The sequence below is a fragment of the Neofelis nebulosa genome, chromosome 3 (genome assembly GCF_028018385.1).
Source record: "Neofelis nebulosa isolate mNeoNeb1 chromosome 3, mNeoNeb1.pri, whole genome shotgun sequence".
NCBI lineage: Eukaryota > Metazoa > Chordata > Mammalia > Carnivora > Felidae > Neofelis > Neofelis nebulosa.
The window spans coordinates 106,586,030-106,598,309 of NC_080784.1; the positions used below are offsets into that span (position 1 = coordinate 106,586,030).

Genomic DNA, 12,280 nt, shown 5'->3' on the forward strand with positions numbered 1-12,280 from the left:
AAAAAAAAAAAGAAATATTAAAGGGATATTAAAACACCAGGAAGAAGTTCCTAAAGGTTGTGTTCTCAAAAAAATTGTCTTCCTCTTTGGGGATTAACTTCACCTGAATGAGGTGAGCCACTAGCATTAAGGAACCATCCCTGCTCCACTAGTGATGAGCTGGGTGAAGTAGGATTTAGGGCTCCTTGACAGACTCTCACTTTGTGGTTTCCATGACACCTTACTGGTGTATTTTTTTCTACCTCACAGGCAGGAAACATTTTAGTTCCCTGTGTTTTTTTTTCCTGATGTAATATTGCGGTTCACCAAGGCATGGACTTGGGATCTTCTCTTTTTAGGCTTCTTTTCCTTCCAAAGACCAAATATCATCTGTAACAGCTGCTCTATGTTACTTAAGGGACTAATAGTAGTCAATCTTACAGAGTACTAATGAGTAAAATTATAGGGGTTTTTAAAAAATTTATATTAATTTTTAAATTTTTAAACATTCATTCATTTTTGACAGAGACAGAATGTGAGCAGAGAAGAGGCAGAGAGAGGGGGATACACAGAATCTGAAGCAGGCTGCAGGCTCTGAGCTGTCAGCACAGAGCCTGATGTGGGGCTTGAACACACGAATTGTCAGATCCTGACCTGAGCCAAAGTCAGAGGCTTAAGTGACTGAGCCACCCAGGTGCCCCTGTAAGGTTTTTTTTTTTTTTTTTTTTAACTTTTTAATGTTTATTTATTTTTGAGAGAGAGAGAGAGAGAGACAGAGTGTGAGCAGGGGAGGGGCAGAGAAATAAGGAGACACAGAATCTGAAGCAGGCTCCAGGCTCCAAGCTGTCCGCACGAAGCCTGATGCGGGGCTTAAACTCGTGAACCCTGAGATCATGACCTGAGGCAAAATCTGACACTCAACTGACTGAGCCATGCAGGCACTCCTCTAAGGGTTTTGTTTTTTTTTTTAATGTATGTTCATTTATTTGTTCTTCACATCAACCTATTTATTATCCCACTTTAGATACAAGGAAAATGAGGCACAGTCAGGTAACTCATTAAGGCCAATGGCTACTAAGTCACAGAGGTAGGATTCCAACCCAGGCAGTCAGACACCCAGGTCCTTAACTCCAGTCACTGTGTTGTTACTGTCTCACTCAGTCATTCCTACTTATTCACATACCCAAATACTTTTCTGAAATCTCTCCTTAGGTACCTCATAGAAACCTCAAGCTTAATATGTTCAATGGTGGATTTCTGATCTCTAACCCTAAACCAGTTCATTGTTCCATGTATCTATAAGTGATACTATTATATATTTAACTGCTTGAGCCAGAAACCAAAAACTAAATAAGCAATTATAGTTAATAATAGAAAATGAGGAACATGCTGAAATTTGATATTTATAATCTATAATCAAGTAAATAAAATTTAAAGTATCTTTCTTAAAGGTAAGTGGGTTATATGAATACTTTTATTCTCCATATGAACAATATTTTATTTACTATTTTTAGGTATAGTAAACTTTAAGGTTTTACTCCTTATCTGAGTAATAATTGCCATCATTGCTGCAATTTAAAAAAAGGATATCTCTAAAGATATCTTGATTTGGCATCTATCAAAAGGATATAATACAGTTTTTTTTTTTTTAGTTGCTTCTATTTGACAGAACCTTTTAAAGCATGCCACTGTGTTAGCAACGGCCGATAAAAATAAACCTAATCCAAGCAGTTATGATCAGAGAATGTTCCCTGTGAGCATTTGCTTTGGAGATGTATGCTGTTTCCAAGAGCATATATATCATTGTTGTTTAAGATTTCATGTTCCTTACCATAAATTTTAATTTTTGTATGTTTTTCAAGTGAAACCCATTGCCACATTCAGTGTAATTAACTATGAAAGTAATTGGTTATCTTTTGTTTAGTAACTTGTGATTTTATTTTTGATGCTGTATTTTAAAAATGGAGGTAGACACAGGTTTCAGTGCAAAAGGATTGAAGATTATACTTAATTTTGCATTTTCTTCAAAATAGGAAATCTTCACATTTTAGACAAGTGTGTAGATTTAATTATACATCGCGTTTAGTAATTTCACCTATAAACCAGATGACAGAAGCTTTTACTACATCTGTGACTAGAAATCTGAAATATGTGTATATTTTTAAAATTGTAAATGGATATAATAGTCAAAGTAATTTCTTTTCTTGCTGAATTAATATAGTGCAGATAAGCTTTTATCCAAGTCTTTAAATTTCACTTGATTTATAATCCCCTAATACTCTGTGCTAGGAACTGAGGTGAACTTTAGGGATATGAGGGAAGACAAGACAATTACTCTTGTCTAGGACTTACAGAAAATTTCCAAGTACCCAGCTAATTTTGGTGCAGTGTGGAAAAAACTCTGATGGGTACAACTTTGTTCTGTGGAGTTTAGGTTTCAGGAAGTTTTTTTTTTTTTATTTTTTTTTATTTTTTTTTTTTTTCAACGTTTTTTATTTATTTTTGGGACAGAGAGAGACACAGCATGAACGGGGGAGGGGCAGAGAGAGAGGGAGACACAGAATCGGAAACAGGCTCCAGGCTCCGAGCCATCAGCCCAGAGCCTGACGCGGGGCTCGAACTCACGGACCGCGAGATCGTGACCTGGCTGAAGTCGGACGCTTAACCGACTGCGCCACCCAGGCGCCCCTAGGTTTCAGGAAGTTTTACCTTAGTTATGACTTAATGAAGAAGCTTGTTCTGTTATTAAATACTATTTAAATTCTGTTTTCTTTTTTTTTTTTTAATTTTAGAAACAGTGCGAGTGGAGGAGAAGGGCAGAAGGAGAGAGAGAGAGAGAGAGGGAGAGAGGTAGAGAGAGAGAGAGGGAGAGAGAGAATGAATCTTAAGCATGCTGAGCATGGAGCCTGATGTGGGGCTTGATCCCATGAGCCTGGGATCATGACCTGAGCTGAAATCAAGAGTCGGATGCTCAACCACCTGAGCCACCAAGGTGCCCCTAAATTCTTTTTCTTTAACGATTATTCATATTCTCATAGATTCAGTAGATATGAAGAAGTGATTGCAAAGAAAAAGGAATGGATGTCAAAAAACTGACAAATGAGGTTAACAAAAAAGGAAAAGACTGTCAGATTAGACCCAACACTAACACATTACATCAGGGCTGGACTTCCTATGCATCATTTGCGGGAGGGATTGCTTGGTCATGCATTTGACTTTTCAGTCTTGCCGGCATGAATTAACATTTTGGCAGAGTTTACACTGCAATTTAAGCATCAGAGGAAAAACAATTCTGTCTCACTATAGTATTATGTCTGTGTGTTACCCTTCTTTCAGGAAGATAGCAACTTGTGAAATAGGTGTTATTCAAGTTTATAGATGTAGAAGCTGTACAGGTTCTGAGGCTATTAAAGTCAGAGCTAATGAGCAATGCTGCTGGAATTCGAGATTTCAGATTCCAAGTTCTTTTACTACATCTGGCTATAAATGAGCTTGTTGAGGTTTTATTTAATTAAACATATAAAATGGCATTCCTTTTTCTTGCTGGCAGTCAGTTTAGCAGTGGATTTCTTGCTCCTCCTGTAAACTTGTGAGTTACTGTGAAATGTCCGTCTTAACCTCTTTTCTTGCAGCCTTGTGACTTTAAGCTACTGCTTCATACTCCTTGAAGGCAAAGGCTATCCAAAATCCATAGGCTGGGCATTCAGTAAAGTTACTAGTTGAATAAACGCACTCTCAGGGTTAGATAGATATTTAAAAGACAAAGATAAACCAAACTATAGAGTGGTGGTTGATATCTAGATATTTTAAGCCTCTAAATTAATAATATTTTTTGTACAGTACGTCTTAATTATTAAGTTCCTTGGTAGCACTTTGAGTCTCTTGATAAACATGTCACTTAATGAAGTAAGGGTTTTATCTTACTTTGGCTATCTGATTTTATTTTGTACTTTTGAATGACTACAGTCTAATCAGACTTTGTGGGTAAAGGAAAAAAAATCATTTGAGAGATTATAGATGTATTTTAGCACATACTAATGAATACACATATCAGTATATTCCATCACATATTAATGAGGGGTTATATTTCATTATAAAGAGCAGAACAGTGAAACAAGTAGGAAGAAATCTTGATCATAATAAAGATATGTCCAGAACCAATAAAAATCAACTATCTTCTCCAAAGTACAATAGATGGTAACCAAATGGTGGGACACAGGGTTAGGATCCAGGAAATGACTTAGGTCTCTGCTGTGCCTTATATTATGATCTTGGGTGTTTATTCCCAAGAGGGAGAAGTCTGGCTGTGATGTCCTATAGATCTAGAAGACTGCTAGTGTCTACTTTTCCACTCTATGGTGCATTCAGTGTGGATTATCATGAACTTATCACACATCCTATATATTGTTAGAAATTCTTGTGAACAATCTAACACAATCTAACCCAAAGTGGTTTCATTTATATTATACTTTTAATAAAAGAAATCTGAAGTGTATTATTTGCTTAAAAAACACATGAAGATTGTGAGACTACACATTTTTACATATAGCCCAAATTTAGCTAGCTTTACTGAAAAACATGCTCTGAAATGAAATTGATTACAACATAATATTGTGTCCTTTAAAAAACTTAAAGAATGCTTATAACTTAAATTAGAAGTTATTTCACTTCATTCTGACAGGAAAGCTTCAAGAGTCTGAATCTATTTTTAATATGAGCATTATAATCTGAAGTTGTCTGCTTTAATGCAGTATTTAAAAAGGTATTAACATAAAAACTTGGAAAAATAAAATGCATATACTCAAATAGAAGTAGAATTATGAATATAACATTTAAAATACTTTAATGTATAAAGTTACTTTAGAAACTGAATTTTATCCCTTGATGATTGTGGTCACTGTTGATATAGTGCTATGAAAAAGTTTGGCAGCTGAAGAACAGAATCTTGTCCCTTTTTAGAATGGTGTTATAGCAGACGTACAGAAAGAGTCACATTTGTCAGGGCAAAGGTTGTTAGAATTCTATTTTAAGTTATAGTTTAGAAGCTAACTGCACCAAGCTTATTTTCTTAGTCACTAAATTATTCACATGAATCTTTTTTAGTAAATGGAGAATACCTTCACGAGAAATAAGAATAAAAAAGAGAATATCATGCCTTGATTTAATTTTCAGTGGCTGTGGGTTTTATGACTTTCCATGCCTGGTGATTTAGTGTGCAACATCCATAACGTAGGAGCCAAGACCAGTCTCATTAGACATAGAGCGCTGGGCACTCATGAGGGGCTGCACTGGAGAGGAAATATTTTAGTGCCTCTTGCTACCGTTTTCATCAATTTTTTTTTTTAATTTTTTTTCAACGTTTATTTATTTTTGAGAAACAGAGAGAAACAGTGTGAGTGGGGGAAGGGCAGAGAGAGAGGGAGACACAGAATCTGAAGCAGGCTCCAGGCTCTGAACTGTCAGCACAGAGCCTGATGCAGGGCTGGAACCCACACTGTGAGATCATGACCTGAGCTGAAGTCGGATGCTTAACCGACTGAGCCACCCAAGAGCCCCTTCATCAATTCTAAGGTCCACATTTCCTCACATTTTAACATTTCTAAAACAGGAATATCTCCTATTAACAATGACTTCTTAGCATTGTGTCCTGTTCAACTGGAAGCTTCTCTGTCTCTTATAATTGATGAGATTTTAGAATTAGTGAAATGCACTAATTATGCCTTGCTTTACTAACTTTGCTCAAATTTTGTGGACTTGATAATACAAGGGCTTAAAATGTATACAGTTGATGTCCTTGTAGTGCTCAAGTACGAGAAAAGCAAATATTTCAAAGTTTCATATTTGAAAGTTTACTAGGCATCCCACTGATTAAAACCAAAAAACTTAAATTCAATCCTATTTTGAGAAGGAAGGAAAGAGGGCAGGAGAGTAGTTAGGAAAGGAGAGAAGAAAGAAAACCTTATGCAAACCTTTCATATCTGAAAATGACTCTGAAGTTTTTCTGAACCACAAGTGAGTTTTGAAGCAGTTCTTTGTCAGGAGTTTAGCATAACTACAAGTAAGGTAACAAGGGCAGGAGTGTAGGAATCACACGAAGCTGGGTCTGCAAATTCACTCTACCACTTCTAGTAGTGCGACCTTGAAAAATTTACTTAACTTTTTGGGTCTCATTTCTCTCATAAATGAAATTATGATAACCTCCTTACATGACAGTTACTTAAAAATAAAATAAGCTGTTATAAGGAATGATAGCTATTCTTATTATCATCTTTACATTATTGTTGTGGTTATTTTTTATATGATATTAAATTCCTCCATGGAAAATTTTAACTCAGCAATCACTGATTTTGGGAGTCTACTATATACAAGGAAGAGAAACAAAAACTACAGTAATTTAGGTTTACTGGAAATGGACATTTAAGAGAGATGTTATCACACCCCTTCAGTGATTCCAGTTATACATCTTACATAAGAAGGAGGAAACTGTTAGATATGCCACATTTATATTCATTTATAAGTGGAAAGAGTTGGCTGCTCATTTATATTTTTAAAAAGAAGTGTTGCATAGGACCTGTCATTGGATAGTATATCATAATTTTCTTTTTATTCAAATCATAAACACTCACCATTACATAAACATTTATGTAACTTTTGATTTTCCATAAGATGCTTCATGGACATTTGCTGGAATAATTTCCCCTCAATCTCTCACACCCTGTCTTGTATTTTTAGCCTAATTAGTTTTTATTCAACTTTCAGATTTTGGTTCAAAGTCACATTCTCAGGAGAGCTTTCCAGGATGCCCCACATTTATACTCCTTGTAGCTCCCCTTATAGCATGTCACAGTTTGTGGTTTTATGCTTGTGTATTTGACTGAAGGAAGGGACCACATGTGAATTTTCCTCACTATTGCTTTCCTAAGGCCTGAAATAGTTCCTGGAACATTTTTGCGCTAAATAAATATTTAATACATTTTCATTACACAATATCATTTATATTTGGGAGTAAAATTAGAATTTTGAAGCCAAGTAACTTGATGAGATTTGCAGAATAGAGATCTTTGCGTAAACATTTATTGAACATCCACTTCATGTGTAAATGCTATATTTCTAACCAAATGAGTTAAAAGTAAATAAAATTGAACTATCTAGGAACCAAGCTAAGGCTAGGACTTGCATTTTGGAGTCATCTCTATCCAGGCATCTGACATTTACTTGCATCTCTGTGTTCTATATCAAAGAAAATGTTTTATTTCCCACACATATGTTCTTAAGAAAAATCACCATTTGGAGACTCACTGCAAATTATCCTTGCTTTTAGTGTTGCTGGCAGACAAAACCACCTGTGCTGACTGGGTAACAGTTGCTTAAAGAATTTCCTGGACAGTTAAATTCTTCCTAAGTTTAGCTTAGGTTTCAATTTTATCCCTCCGATGGTTGTTTCTTTCAGTATTATTTCACTATAAATGTGAAAATATATACTGTGTATATGTGTGTATATTTATGAAGAGTGAGAAAAAAGGTGGTATATATGAGACATGTAAAAAAAAAAAAGAAGAGTAGAGTCTTTAAAATGTTATTCATTGTTTGGGAAAATAAGAGCATCCTGGGACAATATTTCTGCAAAAGCAGGTAAAATAGAAGAGCCATAATTATAAAATCTAGTGTAGGTAGATATCATAGAACTCCTCCACCAGAAATCACTTTTATTAGACCTAAACTGAACTACGGAGGTAAACTGAAGTAGCGTATCATAGTCTTGAACATGGGATGAGATCTAAACTTCTTTTGGCTTACTTTGTTCCATACTCTCTTGCTGCTACAGTTTTACAAGTTTTGAACCAATCTTTTATTTAAATACTTCAAATATATAATTTTGACTATATTTCTCCTTTTTCCCCACATTTCTCCTTAAAGGAAAATGATATAAAATGTATATTAGATCATATTTATCAATTTTATTTATTTGATAAATTATGCAGCCATCTTCCCTCTCAGCTCATTAATGGTATATAATAAATATATAGATGTACTTATTCCTCCAGATGCTTTTGAATTGGTCACATGCATTTTTTAAGTAAAAACTTTTTTCTCAACTTTTTTTAACCCTGTTTTTAAGTCTTTCCTCCAAATGGCTTGTGGTTATTTGCCCAAATGAAATTAGCTCATAAAGGATGATATCCTGTGTCACTGGGAAGTGGTCTAGCCAGTAGATGTGGCTGCCCACCAGGGACGGTAACTGAGCAGTATTTACATTGACAGCAGATTGGATTGCATGAAGAACCAGTAATTTACTTAGTCTGCCTTATTAAATGAAGATTTAATTCAGCAAACATTTATTGTTCACCCAATATGTGCCACTTCCTGTTCTTGTTACTCGAGACATGTCAGTGAACAAAACGGATAAAGATCTCTGTCTACCCTCATGGAGCTTACATTTTAACTGAGAGAAGACAAGACTATGAACCTGAAAATGAGAAAATGATGTAACATATGGAGAAAGGAAAAAACGGAGCAGGGTTAGGAAGATGAGGGCTGCCTGGGGAAAGGGCAGTTGGCAGGTTTCAGATTAAGTTGGGTGGTTGGATAGGCCTGATTGAGAAGCTGCCATTTAAATAGAGACTTGACTCATGCACAGAGGACAGTGATTTGAAGGTGTTTTCATGGCCATATGAAGAAGTGATATAAATGAGGGAAGACTTTGGTTAACTTACAATTCTGCTGAGAGACAAAGGGAGTGTGCTCCTAGGCTTATTATTTTTAACACTTTCACCTTTAAAGTGCAGTATTTTATAACTTTCCTTTGAGGAACAGAAAACTGCCACTTATTTTTTTTATGGAAGAAACAAACTTGATTCATAGAGTTTTTAAGTCTAAAATATATTTTCTTCATCCACGCATTCTTATAGCAAATATATCTTCTGCAATTGGTCTATAATTAGACAACAAAATAGAATTCTTCCTTAGGGATAAAAGATAAACTATAATAGGTCAAGGTTTAAATGCATTGTGGGAAAATATCTCTCAACTGTAGAATTCCTAAATATCATAGCTCCTTAAGAAGGAGTGTCTTACTCAGAAGTTTCCAACATCTGTTCCAGCAAGAAAAGTGGTGCTGATCTTTGCAAATATACCTGTAACTTGAAAACCTGGGTCAGCAAAACCAATCTAAACTGACCATTTTTTTTTGCTTTAGGATCATTATCTACCATTTATAATCTAGTCATGAAGTAGGACTGCCAGTCAGGAAAACTGATATAATGCTTTCTTCACTGTATTTATTTTCTCTTTTGAAACCATGGGTACCTTCTTAGAAAAGCACCCCTTCCTTAAACTTTAGCATATGGTCCAATTTGGCCTTTCCACTAAAGAGCCTTCCTGGCATTAGAGACCCCAAATAGAAAGATTACAGCTATATTGCTTTGAGATGCTTTTGGCCATTGTAGGAAAAGAGTCTCCTAATTGTGCATATTTTAGGGTGAACTTAGCATATTAGGATTTATTTCATCCAAACCTAATCTTCTGTGATTATCCTCAGGTTTACACATGACTTCTGTATTTTCCTTCTTCCTTCATTTTTTGGTTTTCTTGTTGTTCAGACTTCTTTTATTTTTTACTTATTTATTTAAAAACCTTTTTTTAAGTTTATTTATTTTGATAGAGAGAAACTGCAAGTGGGGGAGGGGCAGAAAGAGAAGAGAGACTAAGAATCCCAAGCAGGCTTTGCGCTGCAGCCTGACATGGGGCTTGATCTCACGAACCATGAGATCATGACCTGAGCCAAAGTCGGATGCTTAACTGACTGAGCCACCCAGGCATCCCTGTTCAGACTTCTTTTAAACCTGTTTTTCTCTTCTTCTATCTTTCCCTCCTTATCAGTCATTCAACAAGTATTTTTTGAGAATTTACTTTGTAATTAAGGCCCTAGGGATCAGTGGTGAACTTGAAACTTACATATAGTATTAAGGAGTGAATTCTTTAAGTTAGAAACTTACTTTACTTAAAAAATACTTACTTTAAAAATGCTCATTCAGTTAAGCATTGGACTCTTGATTTTGGTTCAGGTCATGATCTCACGGTTCATGGGTTCAAGCCCCATGCATGGCTCTGTACTGGAGGCTCAGAGCCTGCTTGGGATCCTCTGTCTCCCTCTCCCTCCCTCTCTCTCCCTCTCTCTCTGCCCCTTGTGCTCTCTCTCTCAAAATGAATAAGTAAACTTTAAAGAAATAAAAATAAAAATTAGAACTAATATTCAAATATCTTTTGAGTTTATTTTTTAAAGAGTTTTATGAATTGAATAAAATATAGGAGATGATGAAACAAATTTTACAAGTCTCTCGTGTTGATTGTAAAACATGATAGAATTCACTAATTTATAAGAAGGTTTTAAGACCTATACCGAATGAACCAATTTTCTAAAAGCATCATTTAATTTACTGAATGGTGAAATCTCAGTTATCTTCTGAATCGTTACCATATAGTCTGTTTTGTGGCCTGTGTTGTAAGCACAGCCATTTGGGACATACCTGGTTTTGAAAGCTCTCCTCAAAATCAGTCCAGCTTTCCTATTTATCGCCCTCCATCTCAGCTGAATTAGGCTACTTGCTTACTAAGTACCAACATACCCAAGCTTTTCCTCCTGTGTTACACTATTCTTCCTGATTGAAATTGTCTTTTTCTGTCAATCACTGAAACTATAACTCCTCATAACTGCTTATCTCTTTTTGAAAGACGCTTTTGTTGACCCTCAGCACAAGTGGTTTCTTCTCTTATTTGCACCTTTTGCTTACGTGCCTATCATGAGCTGCCCTGGGTTTACAACAGTGTGTTTGTGAGTACCTGATAGATGTTTTGTTTGTTCATTCAAAAACTGTTGACTGCCCACTCTCGCAGGTATTGTGCTCTTGGAAATACAATGATAAACAAATGAGACTTGCAAGTCAAGGACCTGAGAATTTAGTAGTGATACTGAAAAGTAAAGCAGTGTGATGAGTGCTGTCAGGCACAAGATAATATGGGAATGTACAGCTCAAATGTCTAAGCCAGTCCTCAGGGGCCAGGTTGAGACAAGGTCTCCGTGAAGTCAGGAGGAGGACACCCCTTCCCTTGTAACGAGAGGGAGGTAAAGGAAAATATTAGGTAGAAGCTGGCAAATTGGTGGAGGAAAGTCAAGGAAGTTCCTGTCTGAGGTCTTCTATTTTCTTTTTGAACAAGGAAGCAAAATTATCTGCTAAGGGATGTGGAAAGAGAGCTTATTTGGAGATTGGAAAGGTATAAAGTAGCTGCTGTAGAGGAAGAGAAAAATGACAAGAGAAATTTAGTGGTTACCAGGGATCACTGAGTGCTTGATTCAAATCAAAGATCATGAATAATGGAGCCTTTCTCTGAAACTATAGGCTTTTCTATAGAAACAGTCTGCAAAGCAGTTTCTGTATATGTATCACAGAGAAGGCAAATAGATGGAATAAGTGAGTGAGAATTCAAGCTGCAGTCCTGCAATTTATTGGACAAGTTACTTTTCGTCACGGACCCTCCATTCCCTTCTGAACCCATGGATGGCAATTCCAACTCCCAAGGTGGAGTATCTCAATATCAAATTGATATTTTCATATATTTGAAAGCATTTTAAACTATAGATAATACATAATAGTTATGATCTTACATGTATTGTAGGTTTTAATCGGTAAAATTTCTCAGAATTTTTCAATGCTGGATAGACAAGACGAAACACATCCCCTCAATGCAAAGGATCCATTTCCAAATTAAAAAGATGTTCAAATCCAACACAAGCTCTAGATATAGCTATAGGAATAAATAGGCTTACAGTGATGTTGAAGAGAAAAAAGCTGAAAACATCTTTGAAGTGCATTTAACAAGAGGATACTTTTCTGGAAATATGAAAACACAAAGCTTTAGGTTAACAAAGGCCAACTACAAACATCCTTAGAAAGTGTGACAATAAATTCCATATTAAAAAATAAATAAAAATGCTTATATAGGAAATCTATGAAAGTAAATATGGAACATCGTCATGGCATTTTTAACATCTCATTGTGTGGTGTAATAGAGTTTGGCTACATTTGTGTATAGGCAATAACTTTTGGGCAAAAAGGTGGATAAAGATTTTCACAAAATGAGAAGAAGTTTTATGACTCCCAAGAGATGTTAAGATTGCTTCATTCCAAAATACAGTTTGACAACCCTGGACTGAAATCAGAGACAATTATAATCTGCGTGCTTTCTTATGGTGCATTGTGTGTATGATAAATAAAACATACTTCTCTTAAAAAAAAAAAGTGTA

At 35.6% G+C, this 12,280-nt stretch overlaps 1 protein-coding gene and 1 long non-coding RNA gene across 6 annotated transcripts in view; both read left to right on the plus strand.

The window, feature by feature from the left end:
• Positions 1-12,280, plus strand: part of SEC24D (SEC24 homolog D, COPII coat complex component) — a 108,205-nt gene that overhangs the window by 43,051 nt on the left and 52,874 nt on the right. The window lies entirely within an intron of this gene.
• On the plus strand, positions 739-3,963 carry LOC131507155 (uncharacterized). Its single transcript, XR_009259359.1, has 2 exons — positions 739-2,413; positions 2,672-3,963. It is a non-coding gene; the product is annotated as an uncharacterized LOC131507155 (long non-coding RNA).